This window comes from Saimiri boliviensis, chromosome 13 (assembly GCF_048565385.1).
Source record: "Saimiri boliviensis isolate mSaiBol1 chromosome 13, mSaiBol1.pri, whole genome shotgun sequence".
Lineage (NCBI taxonomy): Eukaryota > Metazoa > Chordata > Mammalia > Primates > Cebidae > Saimiri > Saimiri boliviensis.
The window spans coordinates 60,762,472-60,790,018 of NC_133461.1; the positions used below are offsets into that span (position 1 = coordinate 60,762,472).

Here is a 27,547-nt window from a genome sequence, read left to right on the forward strand (position 1 = left end):
CACTCTACAGCTAAGAACAGGGCATTAGGGACAACCAGGAGAATGAGTACAGTAGGTGAGAAAACCTCTCCCTAAGTCTCCAATGCCCTTCAGTTCTGCATGGCTTAGGACAAAATGCTTGAGATTGAATTAAAGGACTGATGGACTATTTCTAGGGTGTCTCAGGATGTCCTGAACCGGACAATAGAGAATTTGTGGTGTACTGTACCATCTATATGTATATGAAATGCACTGGTGGACTCTCTTAAGGAATTTCCTCAATCATCCTAAGTCTAGTGATTCTTCCTTCCTCTGATCTCCCACAACACACATTTTTCGTTGCTATTGGCTATTGCCCTATGACAACTCCTCTGTAGTTATCTTGACTACATTTTAGATTATATTATTAGTTACTATTTAACTTTTCCTGATGGGTAAAAGTAAAATGCATTTTTCTAATAAAAAAAAATAAGGCACAGAGAGCCTATCTGGTCAGAAATAATAGGAAGAAGAGAAAAAGGGTCTCTTGGGGACAGGTAGAAGAAAATAAAAAATCTTTATGGGATGGAAAAGCTTTTGAAACTTCTCCAGTTTGTAGTCTTTTGAAAAAGAAAAAAAAAAACATCAGAAAATCCTAAGACAAAGCACATAGGATCTTAACCATTTTTCACTGTGATTTTCACCTTGCTTTTTAGGGTGCAGATTTTGTTGGCATTAAAAAGTTTACCTCTAAAAGTCATGCTGTCTCCATGCCATGTATGCTTCTCAGCTACTTTGGTACATGTACGCATGCACGTGTGCCTTCTTCAGATCACCTTCGACTCAGTACACACACTGTGCTCCGTGACACGGAATTGACAGGATGCAACGTGAACGATTAACTTTGCAATTAACATTTCCTATTATAGAAAATGCATTCGTTTTTAGAGCAGGACAGACAGACTTGTGATTTGGTGCAGATAATTAATTTCTCTGAACATCAGTGGGGGAACCTCTCAGAGACGTGGTGAGGTTTCCATAGGATAGCCTGTGATAACTTATTATCTACGTGTCTGACACACAGTAAGCCCTTAAGACATTCATTCCATTTATAGCCTTTCTTCCTCTCATCATTAAGTCTTATCTCTTCAGCTGGTTTGGAAGCTGAGTGATGGCAAGAGGCCCATCTTGTACTTCTTGGTATATTCTAAAGCATTCAAGCACTGTGACTCACAGACTTAGGTAATTAATAATTACTTACAAATTTGAATTGAGAATGTGATGGGATGGTGAAAAGTCAAAACATGAACCGTCATTGCTTATATATCTTATGAAATTTATTTTCAATTTTTTTCTTATGTCATTTCCTGTAATTACTAAAACCTTAATGTGGTGACTAAAGAGTAAAATGATTTCACTATTGTTTGTATTAGAGAAATTATGATAACCTATCAGGATCAAAGGTTCCTAAAAAACTTGCTTATAGAAAATATTAGGTTCAGCTGGGTGTGGTGGCTCATGCCTGCAATCCCAGAACTTTGGGAGGCCAAGGTGGGTGGATCACCTGAGGTGAGGAATTCGAGACCAGCGAGGCCAACATGGTGAAACCGGTCTCTTCTAAAAAATACAAAAATTAGCTTGGCTTGGTGACAGGCACCTGTAATCCCAGCTACTAGGGAGGCTGAGACAGGAGAATTGCTTGAACCCGGGAGGCGGAGGAGGTTGCAGTGAGCCAAGATTGCACCATTGCAATCCAGCCTGGGAGACGAAGCAAGTCTCCATCTCAAAAAAAAAAAAAGAAAAGAAAAGAAAAGAAAATATTAGATTAGATGCATACTTTATTAGAGTATTAGAGGGTTCTTTCAGGGCATTCTTCAGAGTCAAAGGAATATAAAAAAATTTGTTTTTTAGATTTATTTTTCCTTATTTGAAATTTGAGAGCAAAATTGTATGCATATTTGTTTCTTATTAATTTAGTATTTGTAAGAATTTAGGGGATATCCATCAGAAAAAAGAAAAAGGTACCTTGAATTAATAATGATAATTACAGTGATTGCCATTTCTTAATTATGCCAGGTACTTATATAATCTCAAAACAATGCTATAAGGACAAATATATTTGTACGTTCTAACAGGATCCTAAATTCAACATTCCCCATATAAAGCTCATTTTTCTAATGTACTCACTATGGGTCAGGATGTGCTTTTAACAGAGGAAGCAGTCAAAACTCCAGAGGATCTGTGGCTTGCCAGCTCACGCTAGCTGTTTTTAGGGGGGTGTGGCAAGCATCTATTTTCCATGAAGTAACGTACGAAATGAGTCATCTCGAGTACACCGCTACCGGAGACATATTTAGGTTAAAAAATGCTTTAGGTTCTCTACCGAAACTGAATACAAGATTAAATCCGTAAAAGAAGAAACCGACTGGAGAATGATTAATACCGTAATGTAAGATTATGGCATTCTTCATACCCCACCCTCCTTACAAGAACAAAATCATCTAAATTACCCCGTCTAAAAAAAGACTCTCCTATTGTGAAAGAAGCACTTGTAAAACTTACCAGAATGGGAAAAAAAAAAAATCATTAGCCCATTCTAACTTGTTTAAGGAGATAAATAATCAGCAGGACCATTGCAGCCGGGCAGGTTCTTACACCCCGATAATGACAATAGTTACCACTGAACTGCTACCTGGAAACACGGAACTGCAACTTGTGGTAGAGGTTTCTTTCCAACAAAAGCCAAGCACAGAGAGCCAGTCTGGCCAGAAATAAGGGGAAGAAGAAAAAAAGGGGACAGATGAAAGAAAATAAAAGATCCTCACAGAATGAAAAAGCTCCTGAAACTTCTCCAGTTTGTAGTCTTGAAAGAGAAAAAAGAAAAATCAGAATATCCTGACAAAGCGTACAGGATGATAACCATTTTTTACTGTGATTTTCACCTGGCTTTTTAGGATGCAGATTTTGCTGGCATTAAAAAGTTTACCTCTGGACGGGCATGATGGCTCACGCCTGTAATCCCAGCACTTTGGGAAGCTAAGCCAGGTGGATCACAAGGTCAAGAGATCGAGACCATCCTGGCCAACATGATGAAACCCCGCCTCTACTAAAAATACAAGTATTAGCTGGGCTTGGTGGTGCGTGCCTGTAGTCTCTGCTACTCGGGAGGCTGAGGTAGGAGAATCACTTGAAATTGGGAGGTGGAGGTTGCAGTGAAGTGAGATCCAGCCACTGCACTCCAGCCTAGTGACAGAGCAAGACTCCATCTCAAAAGAAAAAAACAGAAAGTTTGCCTCTAAAAGTCACGCTGTCTCCATGTCATGCATGCTTCTCAGCTACTTTGGCACACATACACGTGCACGCGTGCCTTCTTCAGATCACCTTTGACTCAATACACACACTGTGCTCCATGAAACAGAATTGACAAGATATGATGTGAGCAATTAACTTTGCAATGTTATTTATTATGCAAAACGAGATGCTTAACTGGGCAAGAGCTGAGAGGATGTCTGCCCTGGTGCCACTGTTTAACTTGCAAACAGAAAGAGGAGTGTGTCATTCTCTGGTCATTTGCTTCTGGTTAAGCTTTAATGTTCATTCCCTTCCCATGCAGGACTTTTCTTACCTTCTGCTATGAGTTTCATTGCACCACCCCCCAACCCCGGCCAAAAAAACTTATACGTTGAAGCCCTAAACCCTTCTATTACAGAATGTAAATGTATTGGAGATAGGTTCTCTAAAGAGGTGATTAAGGTAAAAATGAGGCCATATGGGTGAACCCTCATCCAATTTGACTGGCTTTCTTATAAGAAGAGAAGAGAACACAGATACACACAGAGGAATGACCTTGTGAGGACACAGGGAGAAGGTGGCCATCCAAGCCAAGGAGAAACCTCAGGAGAACCCAACTGTACCTCCACCTCCATCTCAGACTTCAGCCTCCAGAACACTCAATTTCTGTCCTCTTAGCTGCCAGTCTGTTATCCCTTCTCATGGTGGCTTGAGAAAACCAAAATCCCTTCAATGGTCTCCCCTGACTCGGTAGCTTCTGTCTCAACAGTGTCTCAGAGGTGATATCACTTCAATTACCCCAAGTCTCCCCTGTGCTAGATTATTCAAATAGAAATCCCAAATCTCCACTGACCGACTGGGTCTTGGTTCCACATTTTTGGCTGCCTTGAGACTGCTTCACTCGTCTGTCCTGACAACACTCTAAGTTCCAGGTGTCTAAAATAATTTCTCCTCTGATGAGACTGATATACTTCTCTCACGTGCACCTGGTCACCCAGGCTGGGGACCCTAAAGCCATCTTTAACGCTCCTTCCCAATGCTTCTCACAGCCACGCAGTCATCCCTTTTCCTTGCCATTCTTTCATTTTCTCTTCTTCGGCATGTTCGCTGCTTCAGCCTTGGTTGAGGCCTATTTCTGCTAGGCCAGTCCACAGTCAAATCCTGAGTCCCCTGGCCCTAGTCCTGCCTTGTCCCCAGGCATCTCTCACCAGCCCAGATTAATCTTTCCCCTGCCACCCCATCTCAGTGTTTGAGCCTTTCTTTTGCCCACAGAGCTCAGCCTGTTCTGAAGGCCCTGGCAGATTTGATTCCTGACCACTCTTCACCATTATCCCCTGCCTGTGCCTTCCACTCAGGCAGGTGTATTGACCAGTCCCAACCACGCCTTGTGTTCACTCAGTGAGGAGCAATGTCTTATTTCCAGCCACGCTGTTTTTGCTCAAGCCATTGTCCCTTCTTAGAAATCATAAACCCATTCTTCAAAGGTAATTTCACATCTCATGACTGTGTGAACCCTATTCAAAGACATCGGCCACATGCGTCTGCCTCCTTGAGTTCCTCTAACATATCCTGGTTCCCTTTCTACCTTGATGAGCAAGAACCCTGAGCCAAATGTGATGCCCCAGTGTCCTACTTTCTCCCTCTTTTCTTGACATGATTTAATTTATTGCTTTCAGTTCCATTTTAAAGTCTCTTTGGAAAACACACTTTTTCAATAAGAAGACTCAACTGCTCCAGGCCTGGCTCATGCTAAGCTCTGAAAAAATACTAGCTATTAAGTTCCAAGCAAATAAAAAAAATTATGCTAATTAGAGCCCATGACACTCCTGTGGTTGTCATTTTTGAATCTTAGTTTTCATTATTAGCTGTAATTTTTTGGGCATATGATATAACTTTCCTATCAGACTTTACTTCTTAAAGGCTAGGCCTTTGACTTTTTTTTTTTCTTTTTAACATAGAACAAAATAAATACTCTAGAAATGTTCTCTGTTCAATGAAGAGATATGTGCTTCCTAGGAAGACTAACATATGTTTAATAGATGTGTCGTTAAACCTGAAGGATAGGCTTACTGTTCAGTAGTAGTTTGTTCATAAATGCAACAGAAACATCTGCTTAGGGCTTATAGGGAAACTTCTTTCTTTTAAATTTGTACAGGCTTGAAAAATAGTTGTGCTCTATAAATACCCCAGTATGAGTCATTTACTTATCTAAACAGCTGCTTACTCATTAGCCAAATGCACTTCATTTTAAGTCATACACCTAAATGAATATTCTCCCATGCCCCTCTCCTTCCCCCAGGAGCCAGAAAAGTGATGTGCAGATACTTTTCTGGAATACAAAAGAGATGCGGATCTGCCTTTGACATGGGGAATCTAAACTCCATGACGTAGTGGAAAGTCATCCTAGCGCAAATTAATAAGCTGTCTGTATATGCTTTGTTTGCTCCCATAACACCACAGTCCTTCATTTCCCATTCCCATCTCTCCCCATTAACCTCTGGGACCTCCTCCCTCTTCCCATTTGAATCCAACTCACCAGTTGTCCCACTGGGGCACCTGGCGGGGCTTCGTTTCTTTTTCTCCTTCTGTCACCATCACCTGCTTCTTATGCAGGTAGACAGTCTGCGTCAAGACCGCGGGCGGAAGTCATTTATTTCAATAAGCATAAGCAAATGGCAAGTATTCTTACAAATCCTTTTGTAAGGATGGAGACACAGATCAACTTCTACAGTTAGGGGCATTGAGCTATCACTTTCTATTCTTCAACTTAGTTTGAATGATAAATACAAATACCACTCTTATTTTCTAAAAATTTTACTTTGATTTAATTTTTTTTTTTTTAAGATGGGGTCTTGCTATGCTGTTTAGGCTGGTCTCGAACTTCTGGCCTCAAGCTATCTTCTACAATCAGTCTTCCAAATAAGTGGGATTCCAACTGTGCACTACCATGCCCGACTTCATGCTTTTATTGTCTTTAAAAATAGTCAGTATCACCGTAAGTTTCTTCTTTTGGAAGCCAGTAAATGTCTAAATGTTTTGGAAGAGTCCAGAGGAGAACTTTGACTTCTAGAAAGACCAAATGAGAAGAAACAGATACAGTCTCCAGGGTTCCATTTATAGTGTAGCTATTCTTAGCAGTATTCCAATCCAGCATGGATTTTTTTCTAGCCTGCAGAAGATATCTTCAAATGCCCAGGGCTGACATTTAGCTTGTACCTATCTGGTATGATTGTATCTTTTTGAAATCACCAGTTGTTAAAATCACTTTTATACCAGTTGGAAATTACCTACTGTCCTGAGCCCCCTGGGATACCAAACCCTTCAACGGTGACACCCTGCCTCCCACAAAAATGTCCTATGATCTTCTAGCAACTAAAGAGTTAGTGCCCAACACAGGATGAGACTCTGACTACACAGAGCCATTTTGATTGGATAGTGGTTAAATATCTTGAATATCATCCTGCAAATAGCACTTGTTTCCAGGTGTGTCAGGTATTATTTTCTGGAAAGCAATCTGACTGTGCTAGCTTCAAGAACGAGAGCATTTACCTCCCTAGGTTTATTTACCTCCATAGGGTGTATTTTCCTTATCTGTCAAATGGTAGAGTGCTTTGGCTTAGTGTTAGGGCTGGGTTCCAGAGTTGCCTCGAGGGGAGACTGCTGATATAGAAATCTGGCCCCACCCCTGCAGAGCAGCTCCTCCTCCAGGCCTGCGCCCTGGGGTCCCCATTTCCTGGGTTGTTTGGAGAAAGGATTTTGAAAAATGGATTTTGCTGCTAAAAAAAATTTGGAAAAAAACCCCACTGACTTCAATGAGCATTAATCTTTCATCCTATTTAAACATTCTAAAATTCAATTATAACTACAATTAACAAAAAGAATGGCATCTATCCACCAAGAGCAAATAGCTATATTAGGCCTACTCAGTACAGGCACTGTTCTAAGTGCTTTGCGTGTTTGAACTCACTTCATCCACAGAACAGTGTCTATGTTATAATTATTGTTACAGTTATTAAAGTCTAAAAAGAGCATATTCAGAGATATTTTCACTTTTATAATTTTCTTAGATACATTTGAGGTTATAATTTATTCAAAGCTAACATTCCTACAATGACTATTTAATGAAATGTAATCATGATATTGTCTTTCTTAAATGCTCCAATTACAGATTCCTATGCCTATTTTAAAGAGCGTTTTGTCTTTAACTTTTGGATTTTATCTTGAAATCATTAGTCTAACAGCGGTAACTATGTATGTACTTTTTCTGTGGCTTATACCAGTGGTCCCCAGCCTTTTTGGCAATAGGGACTGGTCTCATGGGAGACAGTTTTTCTATGGACCAGGTTGGGGGATGGTTATAGGATGATTCAAGCCCTTTACATTTATTGTGTACTTTATTTCTGTTATTACATTGTAATATATAATGGAATAACTATACAACTCACCATAAGGTAGAATCAGTGGGAGACCTGAGCTTGTTTTCCTGCAACTAGATGGTCCCATCTGGGGGTGATGAGAGACAGTGACACTGAAGTGTGTTGTTTATGTCCAGTTTACTCTGTCATCTCATTTTGGTTGCTGTCACTGCAATCTCAGGATATTCTGCCTTGACTTTAATCCAGAACATATGGGAACCTGAAGTTGTCTCAAACATACTTTTAAGGCCACTAGATGCAGCTATACAATTGAAGTACATCAACTTACTTGCCACTATAAAGCCTGCCACCAGATGCAGCTTAATTGTCACTTGCCACTCACTGACAGGATTTTGGTATCAGTCTGCAAGCAATTGATTTATTAAGGTCTCTGTGCAGTCACACCTCTCTGCTAATGTTAATCTGTATTTGCAGCCACTCCCCAGTGATCGCATCACTGCCTCAGCTCCACCTCAGATCATCAGGCATTAGATTCTCACAAGGAGTGTGCAACCTAGATCCCTTGCAATCACAGCTCACAATAGGGTTGGTGCTCCCATGACAATTTAATGCTGCCACTGGTCTGACCAGAGGCGGAGCTCAGGCAGTAATGCAAGCAATGGGGAGTGGCTGTAAATACAGATGAAGCTTCCACTCACCTTGTCCTGTGCAGCCCGGTTCCTCACAGGCCACAGATCTGTACCGCAGGAATGTCTGAAAGATGCAATTGTGTACTGTACCAGTACCAGTCTGTGGTCTGGGGGTTGGGGACCCTTGGCTTATACTGTTTCTTTCTTCACTTTCAACTAGACGTGGAAATCAGTTTTAATGCCAGTCCATGGCTGTGGCTCTGGGTAGCTGTAAATGTGTTCAGACATTTCCTGAGCTCCAGTTCCTGACTGCCAGGGCTTAACTGGGATAAACAGCTGGATGCAAATCAGAGCATGAAATTCCTTGTCACTGTCCTTTTCTGGAACATGGGTTTATGGAAGGCATTGTGGGCTCTGTCCGCTTCCCCCGGCCTCCACTGCTGTGCTTCTGAGGCACTGGGTTGCTTGGCATCAGTGCTTCTCCCTCCCAGGGCCTGGTCCCTGTGCTCCTGGAGGGAGGGATTTGCTGGCCATTGTTCCCAGTTCCCTGGAGCAGCCCAGCTTGGGTCCTTGCTGGTGGATGGCACTGTCTTTTCTCAGTGAGTCCAGCAGAGCTGGGAAATGGAAACTTTATCATGTGAGAGAGTAATGCTGCATGGGATGAAGAGGAGAGGGTTCTGAGGGTTCCTGTTTTGTTTTTTTTTTGAGACAGAGTTTTGCTCATTACCCAGGCTGGAGTGCAATGGCATTATCTCGGCTCACTGCAACCTCCACCTCCTGGGTTCAAGCAATTCTCCTGCTTCAGCCTCCCAAGTAGCTAGAACTACAGGTACATGCCACCGTGCCCAGCTAATTTTTGTATTTTTAGCAGAGATGGGGTTTCACCATGTTGACCAGAATGGTCTCGATCTCTTGACCTCGTGATCCACCTGCCTCGGCCTCCCAAAGTGCTGGGATTATAGGCGTGAGCCACCGCGCCTGGCCTCCTGTGTTTTAATAAAGTGGAAAAGCACAGGAGAGAGGGATTCACTAGGAACAGAACTAGTAAGTGGCAGGCCTAGGAGGCTGTGTGTCAATGAAGAGAAGGAAGACTTCCTGTCCACTGAGGTATCCACATGGAGGCTGCATCCACACCCCCGCTGTATGATAACTCATCAAGGATGACAAATGAATCCAAACAGGATGTATAGCTTGACCAGTGACTTTTATGCAACATTAACCATCCATCTCAGACTTCAACTCTTTTGTCTTAGTGATCCCTCAAATAAACGTTAACTTGTCAGTCTTGATTTGAAGTTAAAAAAAAAAAAAGACCTCATTTCTTGTATCCCTAAAGCAGCAGCCCATTCTGAGATTTTATAGTCTTTTTTTTTTTTAACTAATGTCTTGCTCAGACTTTTTCAATAAATATTGAATTGATTAGAATTAAACTGAATTCTTATATATTTGTATTTGCTCATCTCCTTCTCTGTATGTTTTGGGTAGGGGAGTAGAGTTCAAGCAAAAGGGTAAGAGACGCAGTTGGTTTATTTCAGAAGTCAAAGCCTTATGCTAATGAGGAAGCTTTGTTAAGGGAATTTCAGATCTTGGCCAGTGGCAGTGGTGGGAGCCTATGGGTTAGCATCCTTCTTGGAATCACATTACAGAGGTGGTGAGTGGCCAGTGTGCATGGTTGACCCAGAGTTGAGTGGGGTCTCTTCTGGAGGCTGTCTGCCCAAGCAGCCTGAAGAATCACAGGGACCTTTCTGGTTGATATTAACAGCCCTTTGCCCTTCTCGCCAGAGCTATGCCTGATATGGGCTGAGACAGCTGAAAATACACAATGCATGTTTCACACATTCCTGCTTTAATATGTTAATATCTCGCCCACCCTCCAGACCAGGAATCTGATATCTTGTCCTGCCCTTTTCCACTCAAAAAGAAAACTGCATTACATGTAGAATTTTTCAGTGTAGCTGTTGCTTATCCCATTGTAACTAACCACTTTGACTTCTTTTCTTGTGGGTCTTTCCTTGACACATTTTCTTTATTGAAGACCATTGAAAAATGCATTTCTTTGTGATATTTTGAAAAATGTCAAATCGAAGAGATTTTCATCTCGGGAGACTGAGACTTTATAATACAGAGTACTCCTCTCTCCTAATGGTTAATCCAATCACATAGTTTCACAATAAACAAGAGAAATCTAGATTAATAAGGCAGTATGTATGGAAAAATCCTTTGATTCTTTGTGGCTTCTTTCCCTATGCCTTGAAAATATTCATTAAAAATCTCCTACTTAGTGTGCCTCATTATATTGGTTTGCTTATATTGGTCTCCCTGTGTTAATGATCTGAAGCATAGTTTGAAAGGTTTCTTGTTTGGAATATCCTTGGCCAGGCCGTTACTTTGTAAAGTAGGGAAGTCTGGTGGCCCTAGTTGTTCTTTTGAACTGAATTCATAAAATGATTGTAAAACATAGATCTGTCAGCTTTTCTCTTCTATCAAAATTAATAATTCACATAAAAGCCACCTATATAAATGGAGTCTCAGCTGGGCACGGTGGCTCTTGCCTGTAATCTCAGCACTTTGAGAGGCTGAGGCGGGTGGAATACTTGAGTCCAGGAGTTCCAGATCAGCCTGGTCAACAGGGAAAAACCTGTTTTCTACAAAGAATACAAAAATTAGCCAGACGTGGTGGTGCACACCTGTAGTCTCAGCTACCGGGGAGGCTGAGGTGGGAGGATCGCTTGAGCCTGAGAGTCAGAGGCTGCAGTGAGCCATGATTGTGCCACTGCACTCTAGCCTGGTGACAGAGCCAGACCCTGTCTCTAAATAAACAAACAAACAAATAAATAAATAAAAGGAGTTTCATTGTTAGCAACTTGTACAACCTGGACAAATAAACTGAACTATAAATATTGGCACGTTTGAGTGCACAAAGACCTTCAAAAAGAATTACAATTTCTCTGTAATAACGATCCAGATTATTTAGCTAATGAGGTACCTGGAAGACCTTTAAGATCTGTTCGTGAAAGAAAAGGAAACCCGGCAATTCACAAGACAACTCAGAAGCCCAGCAATTCACAAGACAACTCAGCCCTGTTACATCTGCTCCTGGGGCAGGTAAGAAAATCCAGCTTTTAATTTTGCTCTAAACAGTTAAGGAGATAATCAAGTCAGCTTGGGATTGGGTTGTGCTCAAGAAGGCTGCAAAAAGATTACAAAATAGCCTCCCCCTGGCAGAAATGTAAAAAAGCCATTCCATGATTTTTTTTTTTTCAGTTCTGCCAAGGATTTATCTTCAGAAGACAAGCAGATGAAGAAACAAAACCTACTGGTATGGGGACCCAAGCAGGAACCCGCTTCTTGCACCGGCGACTCAAGTGGGAAGAAGGTAGGAAATCCACAGCACAGGGGAAAGAAAGGGAAAAGGAGTTTGGAAACAGGAGAAGACAGGCTTCTTTTGAATAATGGAGAGGACTCTTAGAAAAAAAGAAAAATAACAGAATAAATTTTTATTCACTGATTCCATTTCAGAGCAGCAAATGTTCTTTGAAAGAAAGTCATTGACTTTAATCAATTGCTTTCTTAGAGAGTTCTGTTCATACGTACATGACAAAATCAGTGGTCATTTAATGACAGACTTAGAATGTGCACTGAGGATGAAGCCATTGATAGTTCCTTGTCTGTCCTCCTTTCAGTAAAAGTCAGGAAGGGGAGAAAGGGAGGGGGTGAGGGTGGGGCAAGGAGAGCAATATCTTATAAAAGTAAAAACATGTTTTGCATCTGATTTTTTTTCCCCCCTGCTGGAGTTTCAAGTGGGTTATCATAAGGAAAGGAAAAACTGGAAATTAACCAAACCTGGTCCAGGCTGGGGATGATGAGTTTAGCAGGGGCTTTAGTGGGACCTCCTAAGCGATTCAGGAGAAAATGAATCTCTCACAGGTTCCCTTCTCATGGGATCACTGACTAAGCTTCCCCAAAGCAGGGTGCAGCAACAAAATCAGGGTGCAGCATCTTTTAAATGGCGTTAAGACCCATTTCAAAGCTCATCACAGCGAGATGTTGCGAAGACAAAGTTTTAGATTTTTCGAGAGTAGAAAATGCTTCCTTTTGAACCCAACAAAAGACAAGATATATGAGATGAGGAAAAAAAGGTTCTGTCTAAAAGCCTGACGTGTGTAAGGAAGACTTTCCTTTCACTGTTGTTTTCCCTTTGGTTTGGTAAGCATGTGGTGAGTGAAGTAAAAAGATAAGGAGAAAAGAACCACAAAGACCCCCTTGAAGGGTAGAACTCTGTTTATTAACAGTGAGAACATTCAGCGGCCTGTGACCCTCCCTTTCCTAGGCCACCTTCCCCAGTGCTTGGCTCTTCCCTGCCTAGATCCGGGTGGTCCAGGCGAGGCCCTGGCTAGGGGGCTGAGGGTGGGGGAGAGACAGCTCTGGGTCCTTCTGTGCCACTCCTCCCTGTGCTGGTGTTTCAGCAGAAATCTGCCCCCCAGCGATGGCAGCCTGTCCACAGCTCTAGTGTCCACAGGCTTGGGAACCCCGTTCCTTCCCCTACAGCGGTGAGGGCTTCCCATTGTGCTCATCTCTGGGTCCCTTGGCCTCTCTGGCTGTATTTTCTTAACTCTGACCACTGCTCTGTAAACAGACCCTTCTTTAAATTCGCCTCAACCCTCTTGAATGGGACTTCCCTTCCATGGGATTCTGACTGATAGAGGGAGGCTAAAAATATCTCAAACCTGATAGAAGCTGAGAGGAGCTGAAATTTCAAGTCACAAAACCTGGATGCTTGCTACTACACAGAGGAGGGCAAACCATTGATTATTTATACAATTTCAGGCAAATAGGCTATAGAAATTCCAGGTACAAAAGATCTGAAGAGATGACTAAAAACCAACTAGGATGAATTATATTAATCGTGGACTTTTAAAACCACCAGAACCACCTGCTGCTAAATTATGAAGTCCAAACAGACTTCAAGAATTGTTCAAAACTAAATAATGTCAACTCTCTAGAATGATTTATTCAGATTTACGTAGGCCAGACTCACAATTTGGAGCACAGCTCTTTAATACATATAGATTTTAATTTTCTAAAAGAGAAACAAAAATTGATTTGTTACTTATTAGAAAATTCATTGCAGGGCGGGTGGGGAGGTGGGAAGAGATAGCATGGGGAGAAATGACAGATACAGGTGAGGGGAAGGAAGGCAGCAAACCACACTGCCATGTGTGTACCTATGCAACAATCTTGCATGTTCTTCACATGTACCCCAAAACCTAAAATGCAATAAAAAAAAAAGAAAATTCATTGCATATTTTAAAAGTAAGAGAACTTCGCTGTCTGCCTGTTCCGAGTCTGAGGTGTAAATGTTTACCTCATCACATATTAAGCATCTATACATTATGTTCAATACTTTTTGCAAAATGTAGCTTAAAGTCACTACTCACAAGAATTTTATGCCCTTAAAATAGACAACAATGTAATTTTAAAAAATGTCAATAAGTCTTCCTAGCTTTTTGTTGTTGTTGTTTTAGCTTTGGTTCTATCCTTTTAGGTAGTGGCTGGCATTATGGATTAGTTTCTTCACAGTTTTGTTCCTTTGGAATTCACTGAGTTGAAATGAATTGAGGATAGAAAGAGAAAGCTGGAGTGAGAGCTAAGAAGCTCTCAGAATATTCTGAAAATGACAGCGCTGCAAAGAAGCCTGAGCGAGTAGAAGAAAATAAAAGGAATGGTGGATACAAGTAAAGGATAAAATGAGGTAGGAACTAATATTATACAGGCACCTGGCGTTAGTATTTATGAATTGTTACTTTCTGGCAATGCCTACTCTTTTGTATCATCTTTGGGACAGAAAATTCCACAAGGAAGACTTTTTCCAGAAAGAGCTTGAATCCAACCTTAGAAGGGCTCAGGGTTTGAACAAAGTGTCTCCTCCAGCACCTTGTGAATAATATGTATATGGTCCATATGACTTCACAAAGTAAAGTTAAACGAACACATTCTTTTGTTGCTCTTAGACCCCATTTATCACACCAGTTGTTGGGGATTTGATTTGAGTGCTCCTTCCCAAGCCCCTTGAGAGTTCTGCACTAACAACACTTCCCCCTAGTGTTCACTCGCTTTAGTGCAATGTTACTTTCAATATGTATACACTGTGTCAGTGTTTTGCTACAGAGAATGTAAGTTATCTTTCTGTAAGTTATTTAGACATTTTATATTATTTATTTATCCCAATAAGATATTAAAGCAAGCTAAACTGGAATGATTTTTTTCTCATAAATGAGAAAAAACAAAAGTTCAGATACTATTAAATAATTCCTGATTTAATAAACAGAGACAAATTACCTAATATTTTTGAGCACCTATTATGTTAGGTATGTAAGAAATACTGTATTAAAAGTGAAGTCTGCGCAAGCCTAATTCAAAGCTTAACTTTTACAGTTAGAAACATTTTGAATATATTTATTAATTTGATCTCAAATTGGGGGAAAATAGTAAAGATGGGAGAGAAAAAAGGGAGAATTTTAAAATTTTACATATCTAAATGGTTTTGTATTATGTTTTAATTAAAAAATATTTTAAATAAGTCCATTCTGATGAGATGTAGAAATTCAACTTGCAGCTTTAGGACAAAGTGAACTTGAAACAAAGGAATTCTACTTGAAATGTGGCTAGTGTGACTGAGGAAGGAGTTTCTAAATTTTCATTTAATTGTAATTAATTTCATTGATTTAAATTTAAAAACTGATACTCAATTCAGTTATTGAAAACTTTTAAATATACTTGTAACAACTTAAGTATCTGAATCTATTTTTTTCAAATGTAAATTTTAAGATATCTATCTAGATTAAATATTTATAATAAAAATTTAGCATTTGTGGCCAGGCACAGTGGCTCACGTGTGTAATCCCACCACTTTGGGAGGCTGAGGTGGGCAGATCACAAGGTCAAGAGATTGAGATCATCCTGGCCAACATGGTGAAACCCCGTGTCTACTAAAAATACAAAAAAAAAAAAAAAAAAAAAAAAAAAAATTTAGCATTTGATACTATAAGTGAAAAATGTAAACCACATTTCAAATGTTTAGTACAAAGCCAAAAGAATGTAATATTTCTCGTTAATAACTGCTATATTTAGTACATGTTGAAATTGATATTTAGATATATTATGTCAAAATGTATTATTAAAATTAATTTTATCATTTAAAAAAATAAAGGCTTTCTAACAGCATAGAAATCATAACTATGTATTCATCTATCTGAAAAAACTGAGACAATCAAGTTTTCACATTATTAAAAATTGAAAATATATCAGTGTTTTCCATAGTGCAGTGCACATACCGCTGGTGATAAATCAGGCAATGCAAACATACAGGCTTTTTATTGTTACACATTATTTGAGCAATAATGAAAATGAAACTGAGATATCTAATCTATGTTTTCACAGATACTGATATTTATGACTACCTTACATATTAATTACAGTGCTCATGTTCATAAATTTTTCATAACTTTGACTCCACCATTAAAATAGATTAGAAATGTAAGTTGCAGAGTTTTCTAAAGCCTGGTTTTTGCTGTTTCTACCCTTCTGGTGTCATTTAACATGTTCCTCTGTCCAGAGTATTTCTTGTAAGTTGTAGTTAGAATTAAGAACAGCGCCATACTGGCCGGGCACGGTGGCTCAAGCCTGTAATCCCAGCACTTTGGGAGGCCGAGGCGGGTGGATCACAAGGTCAAGAGATTGAGACCATCCTGGTCAACGAGGTGAAACCCCGTCTCTACTAAAAATACAAAAAATTAGCTGGGCATGGTGGCGTGTGCCTGTGATCCCAGCTACTCAGGAGGCTGAGGCAGGAGAATTGCCTGAACCCGGGAGGCGGAGGTTGCGGTGAGCCGAGATCGCTTCGTTGCACTCCAGCCTGGGTAACGAGCGAAACTCCGACTCAAAAAAAAAAAAAAAAAAAAAAAAAAAAAGAACAGCGCCATACAATAGAAATATGAGCTACAAATATAATTTTATATTTTATAATACACATTTTTTAAAAGTAAAAACAATTAAAATTAACATTGATAATATAATTTTATTTAACCCAATATGTCAAAAACATTATGTATGCAGTCAATATTAAAAATTATTGAGATAGTTTACATCCTTTTCTCATATTAAGTTTTGCTATCTGGTGTATATTTTACATGTATAGAGCATCTCAATTTGTCCTATCCACATTTCAAATGCTCAGTAGCCACATGGGACTAGTACTGAATGCAGTAGACCCAGGGACATCATTAGATTGAGGTTCAATTTTTGGCAGAAATACCCCATAGGTGGTGATGTGTACCTCCACACAGAAGCACATGTCTGGTGGCCTTTTTGTGAGGTTGGCAGTCATTGATTACCATTATCTACACCCAATAATTCACTAAAGGTTGCACAACAATGATACTAGAATTTTAAAATTCTTTCTTCATTTATTAGATGGAATACTTCTATCAAGAGAAACATCTCATCAACTACATGGTTACTTGGAATAATATGCATAGGGAAGTCAGAACAAATGTTTGATCTCTTCCTTTTATTTGCTAGTTTTTAAAATCATGATTTTGGTTTCCTTGCATTTTCCAAGGATGATCAATAGCATTTTATTTTGACAATATGATTAGGAATTCACGAGTTTTAATATTTGATGTGTTTAAGTTCATTGCAGTTATTACATTTGCTATTGTTCAAATTTTCCCATCTTTGGCCAGAGAACCTCTTTTAACTTAATAGCAGGGTTCTGATATCACCAAAGCAGTTTATGATATGCCACGTCCATCTTGTACACTGCCTTCCACAGACCTGTAATCAGCTATTTCTTCAGGGAACCTTTGATTCCTTTTAGGGGAAAATGGTATGTAGAGAACATTATCTGTGTGTGAAGGGTTGAGCACGTTCTAAATCTTCAGAGAACAATGCTAAAAAACACGGATTTAATAAAATAATATTTATCATGAACTCATGATAATGTTTCCTATTCAAATTCGAGTGGAGGATTTTTTTACAGTCTCCTTTTGCCATGCCAAATTTCAAATTTTATTGACATGAATATAATTATTCATTTACTGTATTCATAATACACACACACACCAGTCCCAAAAAAATCTGACTACCACCAGCAAAATGATTACAAAAATCAGCTTAAGACACTTAGCAGTTGTTTTTGTCCTTATGATAACATTCTGCTAACACAAAGTACTGTGTTTTAAAGTCACTTGGAATAGTGACTTTGGTGCTGTTCTGCCACCTACTGGACAGATGGGCTCAACTGTCTTATTTTACTTTTGATGTTTAGAAATCACTTTATTTTAAATTTAATTTCACTTTATTATATTGCAAAGATGTATATGACTCTAAAGCCAAATTTACAAAACAAGTCTAGTTTTTCTCCTTGTCTCCTCAACCTTATTTCCTTCCTCTACCTTTAAATATTTTATGTGTAAATGCTGTGATTTATATGTCCATTAGTATATTAAGCTATAATTATACAAAATTGATATATATTTGTATATTTTTTATCTCCACTCTCCTCTATTAGATAACTGGGAGCATACTGTACAGACTTTTCTCCACCTGAAAGAAACATATATATTATTATTAAAGTCTTTATTTATATAGTACCCTGGAGTGTTGAATTTTGCTTTGTTAAGTGATCTGGAAATCTTTTTAAAAACTAAATTTAATTGGTAAATTTATTTTTAGGATCCAAATACTTGGCATCACTTGTGTCACATTCGTTACATGTATTTCCATCCACACAAGCATGCAAACATATTCACATCTATACACCTGTGACTACCTCTATCTTTATTGCCTATGTTTCTACTCTTTTCCTATGTGGTCTGTATCAAGGCTGCTCCCTGAGCTGTTTGCTACCAAGCTATGATGGCTTGTAAATAGAAAGTAACAAAACAACAACAACCAAACACCTTTAGAAATATTTAAAATAATTTGATATTGCCACTAGAGTCAAGCATATTTTGTATTTCACAAGTGTCGCTTACAAATTATTGGGGGAAAAAAAGTGGTCCTTCACGACAGAGTCTGAGAAGCACTTGTCTACATGATTTGCTCACGTGCATGTGTTCTGTCTCTCTCCTATTATTTTGTTTTGTGTGTGTTTGAGACAAGGTCTCAATCTGTCATCTAGGCTAAAGTGCAGTGGTGCCATCACAGCTCATTGCAACCTGAAACTTCTGGGCTCAAGGGATTGTCCTGCCTCAGCATTCCGAACAGCTGAGACTACAGGCACATGCTACTGTGCCTGGTTAATTTTTTAAAATTTTTTGGTAGGGAATATGTTCCTCACTTTGCTGCCCAGGCTTGTCTTGAACTTGTGAGCTCAAACAATCCTCTCACCTCAGCCTCCCAAACGACTGGGATTATAAGTGTGGGCCACTGCACCCAGCCTCTTTTTGTATTTAGAAATGTTTGTACTATTTTGTTCTGAGCCCTTTTTTATTAACATCTTCATATAATCTATAATTTTATTAACATCTCTAAATAATAATTTTAATCCCATTTTTGCTTTTTTTCCCCTATCCTGCTATGACCAAAATTGAAATTAGCTAATAACCTCTTCTTCACCTTCTCCCCTGTTCCCCGGCATCTGTTTTCAACAGATACGTTTTTATTCTCCATTGGTATCCTTGAGGAAATCACAGAGCTTATTCTGTTTATACAGTCTTTCCAATTTATGCTCCCTCCCTCATTTTTTGACAGTTAATTGTATATAGAGCAAATGGCCATCACATTTTATACTCTCTCCTTTATAAACTACAGGCACTATGAGTTATCCAAAAAAAATGTATACGTAATGCTCACTGCCAGTCTATTGTTACCTCTTTAGTCATACTGCTTTCCTGAGGCTTGGTCTCCATAAATTTCCCAGAAAAGGCTCACAGGAACATTACTTCCTGAATTCTTGCATGGTTATTAAGAATTGTGACCATGGTACCTAAAGATCAATGTTGCTGGGTATAAAATCTTCAGCTCACATCTGCTCTCTTTAATGTTTCTAAAATATTTTACACCATTGTCTTCTGGCATAAAGCATTGCTGTCAAAAAGTCTGATGACAACCTGATTTTCTTTCTCTTATAAGGGATATTGACCTTTTAACTACTGCCAAAGAGACTTTTTTCTTTTTTAAAGGTCAATAGTTTTACCAGACTATGTTTATATGTAGGCTATTCTGGCCCAATTTCACCAAGTATGTCCTTTCAAATGTTGGACAAGTATTATGTCAGAAAAGTAGTCTTTGAATTATAATTGATAACATTTGTTCTTTCTTTGCATTGATTTTCTTTTTTAGGAACTTCTATTATACGTTCCTTGTTCTCCTATTCCTACTGTCTATGCCTTTTTTTTGTATATATGTTTTAAATCTTTTTATTTTAAAGTTATTTATTCTTTCCTTTTCTATTTTTCTTAAGAAACTTTCTGTGGTGTTCATTCACTATTTTGTTTCTTCCAGTCTAGCCTAAAACTTTGAAATAAGTTTTCCCTCCAAGTCTAATATTTTTCTATTTTTATAAACTCCTTTTCAAGTCTTTGTTTTTTCAAATTAGCTTATTTTTGAGTTTTTAAAATTCAGGGTTATGCTGTCCTTTCAAAGCGGTATGTTTTTTTTCCAGATTGGTGTAAAATATTGGGTTAGAATTTTCTTCTCTTTTGTTTACATATCTTTCTGGCATGCTTTTATTGCCTGCAGAGACATTACATTCCTCAATTCATTTTTCTTTATCATAATTGCAACGGCCATTTTTCCTTTATTGATGTTTACGTGAGATGAGTTTTCTTGTACTCTTAGAAGAGGAGAATGAACTAGGAGAGCTTCCTAGCCCTAGAGATTTAGAGCTGCCTTTTCTATTATTTCTGGATGTGTTACAAATACGTATCTTTTATCTGTTGGTTCTTTGCTCCTCCCTCCACTTGTACCTGCATCTTCTTTCTTTTGCCTCCTCTGCTCCTCTTGTCTTTCTCCTGCTTAATTTGGATTCTATTCCAGTAGTTTCTCCTCAGTGAGAGTTTCTGGCTATTATGGGTCCCTTTAGGGTCCATGGGGTCCAGGCTCTCCAGCACAAGCTAGTTCACCCACAAGTTGGAGGCGTTTGGGCTGCCCTTCCCTTGGTGGGCCACTCGCCCACCAAGCTTCGTGGAGAAACTGTTTTCGCTTCTCTGCTTCTTGGGGCCATCAGAAGGCCCTTTGTCCTCTTTTTATTTCCTCTGACATGCTGAAGACACCATGCAGTTCTTTTATCTCACCAGTAGTTTATTCCAACCCACACATATTTGGAGGTTTATGGGAATGTGTTTTCCCACTGTTTTACTGGAGATCTTTGTCTGTGGGGTTTGCTCTTGTTATCTTAGTTGCTCTGTTTCCATGGGGTGATTGGAGGGATGTGGAAAAATTATGCCATTTCACTACCACTTTCCTAATTACTTTAAGCAACCAAACGTTTAGTCTACTCCTGTTGTACTTCAGTAGTAAGCATCTACTTGCCCGTCTATGCTAACAGGTTTTCTGACACAACGACACAGCTGACCTTTGAATAACACAGTTGCTGCACAGGTCCACTTATAAGTGGATTTGCTTCTGCCTCTTACCCGCTGCCCCCACCCCGAGACAGCAAGATCAGATTCATCTCTTCTTCCTTCTCAGCCTACTCAATGTGAGGATATGGATAAAGACCTTTACGATGATCCACTCCACTTCCACCTAATGAAATATTTTTTCTCTTCATTATGATTTTAATAGTAACACATTTTTTTTTCTCTAGCTTACTTTATGGTAAGAACATAATGTAATATAAATTACATATAACATACAACATATGTGTTCAACAACAAATGTTATTGGTAAGGCTTCCAGTCAATAGTAGATTATTAGTAGTTAAGTTTCTGGAGAGTCAAAAATTAAACACAGAATCGTGACTCTGTGGGGTTGGTTCCCCTAATCACCCACATTGTTTAATCAGCATGGTCATATTGATGTCCATGCACGTTAATACCTGAGCTCTCAATAGGAGAATATGTCCATAGTTCAGTGATCTACTGATGTCTTGCTATACTGCCAGGTCTCTCTCTCTCTCTCTCTCTCTCTCTTTCTCTCTCTCTCCTTATCCCAGTCTGTGAGGACTCTCTGCATGTCTCTTTGTTGCCATTGTCTTGAGTGTTCTGGATGCTGACACAAGGCCAGTTGAATGTGGATTGTCCATCTGAAGTGCTCCTGTGTGATTACCAGACCACTCGGCAGTCACAAACATCTCTCCTTCCTTCCTTTCCCCAACAGGCTTTGAGCCCTGATTCTTCATTGGGGTGGAAGAGGATAAGGCTTAGAAAACTATGACCCCAGTGGAAACATATTAAAATGATGGGGGAATATACTGGGAGGAAACAATAGTTTGATAACAGCTTCCCAGTTGGTTTAATAGACCTCCCCAGGGCTGTAGTTGGATTCTCTGCTCTTGATAGAGAGGGAGAGGGTGCCAAGGAATGGCCATGGATCCAGATCACCTGGGCATCCTCAGGCACAGGCCTGGGAAGTGACTGACTGAGATTTAAGGGATAGGAGAAAAGAGAGAAAAGAAGTCAGGAGCTCAAGGATGTAATTTCTTTTTGGACCCATCTTCTTTTTCAGGGGCTTAACGTCTTTTTTTTTTTTGAAAGGTAACAGATTTATCTTGAAGGTGTTTATAGCAATTCCTGCTTAATGCCCAGCTAAGAAATTCTTTCAACTCTAAACAGAAAACAAAGTATTTGATTTTACAGGTAGAGATAAAAGGTATTGAATGGGAAAATTTGAAAGAGGTGGGGTGAAAGTGTCTCCATCAAAGAAATATTGATGACATCATATCTGTGGCTGATTTAATAGAGGGAGAGAACACAGGAAGGCAGAGGGGCTGGGGAGGAACTGTGAGAGACAGGAGGAAAATTTCCTGGGGGAAGATGGGAGCAGCAAGTGGATGCTGGAAATGGCCATAAACTGCTAATTTCCTAAGTGTGTTTATCTTCATTTGTACACAGGAAAACAAAGGCACAGTGTGGGTATATTAACGGTCTATATGAGTGCCAGGACTGGTATGGCCTCAGGATCTAAGGAAGGAAAATGGTCAGGTATTTGGTAAGTGATTTGAAGGCAGACAAGTGTCAAAGAACTGATGGTCTGACTTGAGTCCTGGTGTATGATGTAAGAGCATAGCAGATTATAATATTCAGCATAATTTCTGAGAAATCCACAGAAACTACAGTGTCCAGGGCATATTAGTAACTGAGGGTCATATAATTAAATAATTCTTGTAGATGGTTCATTTGTAAGTTAGTGGATATTTCTTTTATAAGCAAGAATGTTGTCATTTTGACTTCAGAGAAATAGACAACTTTATATTTCTGAAGCACTTATGTTTTCTCTATTGTGGATGCTGTATCTTCCCTTACTAATGAAGGATCATAGGAATTGAGGTAATGAAACACAGTTCTCCTCTCTATGGTATTCATATGTTTCCCAATGATTGTTTTTCTTTTCCTGTTTTCTAGATATAACAGAGCACATGGTGTAAGTACTGAATAGCTGGAGGAACAGCCATCCCTGAGGTCCTCTGCTTTTCTCCTGCTCTCCCGGGACGTCCCTTCTTCCCAGCTTCCCTTCCGAATTAACCTGTTCTTCACCTGGATGTTAACACTATTTGGCTCCTTTCCCCAGACAAGGTTAGTCTTCCATTTTTAGCCCTCAAATACACATGAATTAGACTACTAGAATATTCACTGATCAATAATGTGAAAAAACAAGAGAGAGAAACCTATGAGTAAGAAGCTGAAAAATAGTGAGTCACCAAAAAGAGGGCATCTCTATTCTATTAATGTCAACTGCACAGTTTATGATAACCAGTGTGTGAGAGATTCAGCCTTCATCCAAATAACGTATGTGAAGCCACACAGAAATTCAAGCTCTAGACAACAAGGTACATTTAAGAGGTTATGATGTCAGTGTTGAGCATTGATTGCTGATAAATTATTGCTCATTGACCTTTTCAGCTTGGGCATTTCTTTCCGTATTATGGTTCCATAAAAATTCAGTTTGGGCCCATAATGGACTCAGAGGGAAAGAGGTGTGTTTGTGTGTGTGTGTGTCTGTGTGTGTGTGTGTGTGTGTATGTGTGTGTGTGTGGTAGAATGTGCTGGATTCGGGAGGCATAGTGGGATGCTGGCATTTTACTTTGAAATTCAGATATACATGCCCAATAACTTGAGGCTTTTATATTTTAATTTAGGATATCTGAGCTCCATTCTTCCCTGACTGCTTCCAACCATGACTTACTGTTCTTAGCGCCGCTGTCATTCAATCAGGAAATCTCTGGATCAGTCCCTCTAGTGGCATTCAGTGGATTCCAGAATAGATTTAGCCTGTTGGGAGCATAATGCATGTTTTAGTCTCCTGGTCACATACAAATGAAATAGGAGGGGGTGACAAAAACAGAAATTTAGGAGCCCTACGACTTGACATCAGACAGACTTCTCAGATGTTTGGATCTCTATTATGTTTGATTACTTAAACCTAAAAAGTCTAAGACTGAATTCAGTTTTTTTCTCTAAATATTTTTCCTTCTAAAATTTCATTGTTGTGTTTTGGTGATACTCTATGCCCCAGCTGCCATGTTTTCCAGATTTTTAAAATATATTTACTCAGTTCAATTATTTATTCAACAAGTATCTGTTCAGTTGGCACCTTGTGTGGGCCACATACTGGGTACTCTGGGATGGAGAGACAGGTGAGTGCCCACCCTCGGGAGTTCACAATGCGGTGGGTCCCTTTCTGCATCCTCTCCCTCCTGTCTCTGATGTCTTTAGTTTCTTCCTTCCCATCCCCATTGCAGCTGCTCTGATAAGGGGCCTTCTCCCTCACACCTGGCCCACAGCAATCAAGCGCTCCATGGTCTCAGAGAGCCTAAAAGCTACAGCTTCAAAATCCAGCTTCTGCTAACCTCTTTCAGCAGTTCTCAACCTTGCTTCTGCATCAAATGCATTGGTAACATTTCTTTGTTTTTTTTTTTTTTTTTTTTTTTTTTTTTTTATCTGTCTGTTTTTGACATGGATGCCCAGGAACCCTCCTGTAGAGGGCTTGGTTCATATGTAATCTTGAAATAGTGCCTTCCAAAAAAGAGACAATTGTTCATTCGTTTGCATGTTTAGTTCCTTGCACTTCACTTTTACTGATTAATTGGTATTCCTGTGCCACTCTGTCCCTTCCACTAGACCATGACAGTCCTGAGGCCAAGAAATGCTACCCTACTCAACTTTCTGTAAGTATTAGTTCCTTTTACCCCATCTTTAATGCCTAACGACGGATAGTAGGTTCTGGCTACATCTTCGTTTTATCAAGTATTCTTCTCTTGACATTTTGGTTACCGAGAAAATAGCAGCCATGGGAGACTAGCAAAGCCCCTGCATCCTGTTTGTCTTCTAGGACCAGGGCAGGGCTAAATTGTGTTTGAAAGAACAGAAAATGAGTTGTTCCAATTTTCTCTTACAGAACGTCCAAGAAGCACTTGAAATTCCAGCATTCTCTTCTCCCCATGGGAAGCACCATTTCCTTTCTCATTTCTTCATTCATACTCTCTTTTCCTTGTCCCCAAGAAAGCTACCACCCTATTCTCACCAACCAGTATAAAGTTATTTGTTTCTTGATAAGAACAGAGGTAACTCTAAGAGTGCTACTCCAGCTGCAGAGCTTCACCTGGATGAATTTTTGCAGTTACAGTTGGAGGAGTGGTAATTGTAGTTATCATAAGCAGCGTAACTCATCAAGCCTTTTGAGTCATGTGTCCCTGAAGAAATGAGTACTTCTGTTCCCCTCCCCACCCCTGGGCTTTTTTTTCCTTTTTTCTTTTTTTGAGGCAGGGTCTTGCTCTGTTGCCCAGGCTGGAGTACAGTGGCATGATCACGGCTCACTGCTTCCTTGACTCCCAGTGTTCAAGTGGTCCTCCTACCTCACCCTCTCAAATAGCTGAGACTACAGGGACCTACCACCATGCCTGGCTAATTTTTTAAATTTTTCTGTAGATACTGGTTCTCACTCTGTTCCCCAGGCTGATCTTGCACTCCTACCCCAGTCTCCTGAAGTTCTGGGATGACAGGTGTGAGCCACTGCACCCAGACGATTTCATAGAACAATGCAGTGTTCTATGAAGTGCAATGTTTAGCTGAATAAGAAACATACAGTAATTGTATAGAAATAGGGCTGTGGTGAGGAGCGAATGGGATAGCACAGGTTAAAGCTATCAATATAGCACCTGGCCCATGCTAAGCACTCAATACAAGAATAATCCCGGTAACACGTATTATCTTCATCATAGTCAGATAGACATTGCAAAAAGAGTCCCTGGGAATAATGATGGGCTCTGGAGGTGAGAGGGAGCCTAGGTTAGAGGCACGGCTTCTTGCTCCTGGAGCAGCTCCAGGCAGCGCTGACCGGAATGGTTGAATAGCCAAGGACTGAAGAGTGGTTGAAGAGTGAATGACCCTGAAGGGAGCATTTGGGTTCCAATCCTTACATTTCCCCTTGTGCTGTTTTGCTACTTCCTTAAAAATCATTTCGTTGCTGGTCAGGTGCGGTGGCTCATGCCTGGAATCCTAGCACTTTGGGAGACAGAGGAGGGCTGATCACCTGAGGTCAGGAGTTCAAGACCAGCCTGGCCAACATGGTGAGACCCTGTCCCTACAACAAGTTACAAAAACTAGCTGGGTGTGGTGGCAGGCACCTGTAATCCCAGCTATTCAGGAGGCTGAGGCAGGAGAATCACTTGCACCTGGGAGGCGGAAGTTGTAGTGAGCCGAGATCGTGCCATTGCGCTCCAGCCTGAGTGACAGAGCAAGACTCCGTCTGAAAAAAACAAAAAAACAAAAAAACAAAACCATTTCATTGCTGTGAGGCATCAGAATAAAACCCTAAAGTTTTCTTAAAAGGAAAAATGTGTGTGTGTATTGGTTTGCTATTTGGTCACGCCATGGTGACTCATCTCAAGGATTTACAAATACTTACTATGCAAACCCTATGGATCCTAGTCAGCATTCCCTCAGAAACTCAACCTGTCGATATTTTTAGGTTGAGTTTGCTTCCTATTAGTTTGCATGTAAGAGTGGTCCCCCTTTCTGCTGCTGCTTTTTCTGTCAATGGCAAGCTAAAAATCCACATTTGGAAAATATGACTGTTCATTTGCTGAATTATCACATTTTTAAAAACTAGAATCAGTCACTAACAAACCCTGCTGGGCTTTTTCCTCTGTCTGGAAAAAAATCCCACCCACTAGGATTTTTCCACTGAACTTTATACATACAGTAGCCCCTCTCTTATCCATGGAAGATACATTCCAATATCCCCAGTGGATGCCTGATGCCCCAAACAGAGCCAAACCCTGTATGTAAACATATAAATACACACACACACACACACACACGCACACACACCCCAAGTAACAACAAAGTTATCATGTCCAGCTATTCTGTAAAATCAATATCAACTTGTCATCTCTTTGTAAAATTGTACACCTAGTTATATTTTTTCAGATACAGTTAAACAAAAAATACCTATTTTCACAAGGCATTTGTATGCCATTTAGTTACTATCTTTGAATCCAAGCAGGAAGACTTAGCAAAGGCCCTGTACAGAAAGCTGTTGTGTCTTGTTTCAGGCTACAATTTATTTTTAAAATCAGATTTCTCAAAGACAGGCACAGCAGTTGGATACAAATGGCTTCTGAAGATACATCACATCTGTCCAAGAATGAAAATCATTTTTCATGCCCAGAAATTTTGAACTTTCCAAATTACTCTGTCAAAGCGTTTTATTCTCATGCAATGAAAGGCAGAAAAACCAAAACCAGTGATGGGGAAAAAAGTAACACTTCCTTCCTATACAATTACCATACGCTTTTGATTCAGGTAGTTCAGTACTCATTATGTTGCTTTTTGGGATTCTTCCTTCCTTTTCTGACTTTTGAGCCAATGCGCACAACAGGAACTGGATTATTCAAAGGCAGAAGAAGAAGAAATGCTGATGAAGCCTTGCTACAGGACGTGGGAAGGGAGTGACAGCCACTGAGTCTCTTTAGACTCCACTGACGCTCCAGACTCCTCTTGACTTCTGACCCTGCCTGTGAATGAACGGCTGCGGATCATTAGGTTGCTGCTTCCCTGTCTGGCATTGCTAATCTTGTATGAACAGCATTAACTACAGAAAGCATTCATTGAGATCCATGCTTCT

At 39.8% G+C, this 27,547-nt stretch overlaps 1 protein-coding gene across 5 annotated transcripts in view; it reads right to left on the reverse strand.

The window, feature by feature from the left end:
• Positions 1 to 27,547, reverse strand: part of DLGAP1 (DLG associated protein 1) — a 966,546-nt gene that overhangs the window by 481,692 nt on the left and 457,307 nt on the right. For 4 of the 5 annotated variants that reach the window (XM_074383721.1, XM_039463610.2, XM_074383720.1 and 1 more), the window contains exon 1: positions 23,606 to 23,691. The exons of the other annotated variant lie outside the window; for it this stretch is intronic. The gene's annotated coding sequence lies outside the window, so the exon portion shown is untranslated. Of the gene's footprint in view, positions 1 to 23,605; positions 23,692 to 27,547 lie in introns of those variants that run through there. 5 annotated transcript variants of the gene reach the window in all.